Here is a 1,943-nt window from a genome sequence, read left to right as displayed (position 1 = left end):
AATGACATGAGACAAAGTATATGTGAACTGCTGTATGAAAAGTGAATTTACTCTGTAAATCTTCACCCAAATCCTAATAAAAAAAAAATAAAAAATAAGAGTTCCAGTGTGGCTCTAGGTTTTTTTTTCTTTTTCCCCCAATATAACCCCAAAGCAGGGGACATTGGTGGTTCAGTGGCAAGATTCTCCCCTTCTCTGCAGGACACCCAGGTTTGACTTGCACCATGTTTGCTATAATGGTAACCTGATTTCCATGGAGCTTCATTTGACTGCTAACCAGAAGGCTGGTGGTTCAAACACACTAGCCACTCCTTGGAAAGAAGATTGGGCAATCTACTTCTGTAGAGATACCACCTCAGAAACCCAAGGAGGGGTTGCTGTGAATTGAGATCAACTTAATGTCAGTAAGTTTGGTTTGGTTTGGTACAGACTAAGAGGCACTAGGAGGAAAGGTCTCGTTACCTACTTCTGAAAATCAGGCAATGAAAGCCCTATGGATCACAATGGTCTGATTTACAACCAATGGTCATGGGGATGGCACAGGGCCAGTGTTTTGTTTCATTGCACATAGGGTCACCATGAGTCAGGGGCCAACTTGATAGCAGCTAACAACAACAACAACATCTCAAAGCAGTTCCAGAGCCTCTGACTGAAGGACAAGGGTGAACTAAAATCCAGGAGTTTTAATTACATTCAACTGCCAGGCAAGACTCATCATGATTCTGCACAATCAGTAAGCACTGACTAAAATGAACATAAAAGGATTGTTATCGTGCACAGACTGGCTGAACTCTACAATAGGAGACTCACATGTGATTTTATTCAGTTTTCACAACTCTTTTAGTTTGCAGTCTCAATTTTAGAAATGAAGAATGGAGATTCAGAGTGGTTTAGGGACTTGCCCAAGGTAACACAATGGCAGAGCCAAAGGTCATATCTGGACCTTCCTAATTCCAAGGATCATCCTTATGCCAATATCCCATGCTGTCAGACTTCTCCAAAATACTTTGTCACTTCAGCCACTGTATCCTCAGGGACTTGGCAACTTTCTTAGAATATCTCTTTTATTCATAGAAATTAATGCAAACCTTGCCTTCATGGATATTACACACTCAGAATTTCTCATAAGAATGAATCGATATCCATTATATAGGTACAGGAATTATAGATTTCAATGAATTCATTCATGAATAGGAAGGCTCTATATTGATTTAACTTTAGTGGGTCTATTAATATTAAAGCTGATTATATTAATTGTATTCTTTCAGCATTAGTGTTTTAATGTCCATGCTCTTCTCATTCATGTGGGTTACAATGGATTCGTTCCTTAAGCTGCCTCAAGGAATGGGAGAAGAGGTTATTTTATTGATATTCATGCAATAATCAAAACAATCTTTGGGGGATTCAAGAACAGCCATGCGTCTGAACTTCACAAAACCGAAAGCATCATTTAAAACAAGACTGATAAAAGGAGCTTGTTTTGGCAGCATATATATTAAAAAGTGGAATGATACAGAGAAGATTAGCATGGCACCTGATCAAGAATGACATTCAAATTCATGAAGCGTTCTACATTAAAAAAAGAATGATGTAAGGCAGCTCTAGAAACTGAGTTATATTGTCACTTCCTGACATAGATACCAAGGTTTACTATCTAAACCACCTCCTTTGTAGGAATGAAATTTTTGTTCCCCTATCTACTGGGAGTGTCTGTTGCTGATGGCAGATAGTTTAGTCCCTTTCCAGGTGAGCGACTTTGACCAAGGTTACACACCCTCCTCGAAAGTAACACACATCTAAGGAATGGTCTATGTGAAGGTAAAGGCTCAGCCCTTTGCCATAGCTGGGTCAACTCTGATGGGCCATCCTAGCTCCAGAGCTCCCTTTGGATTGGATGAAGCCAGAGTTCTCTCTATCCTTCTTCCTACTTCATTTCCCTTTCT

General features: G+C 39.7%; 1 non-coding gene across 1 annotated transcript; it reads left to right on the top strand.

Moving 5' to 3' along the window:
* Nucleotides 1–1,475: 1,475 nt before the first annotated feature.
* Nucleotides 1,476–1,579, top strand: LOC122150558. The gene has a single exon (XR_006163725.1). It is a non-coding gene; the product is annotated as a U6 spliceosomal RNA (small nuclear RNA).
* Nucleotides 1,580–1,943: the final 364 nt, after the last annotated feature.

This window comes from Orycteropus afer, unplaced genomic scaffold (assembly GCF_000298275.1).
Source record: "Orycteropus afer afer isolate SDZICR_OR568_19922 unplaced genomic scaffold, OryAfe1.0 scaffold00171, whole genome shotgun sequence".
Taxonomy (NCBI): Eukaryota; Metazoa; Chordata; class Mammalia; order Tubulidentata; family Orycteropodidae; genus Orycteropus; species Orycteropus afer.
This window is presented reverse-complemented; position numbering and strand designations above follow the sequence as displayed.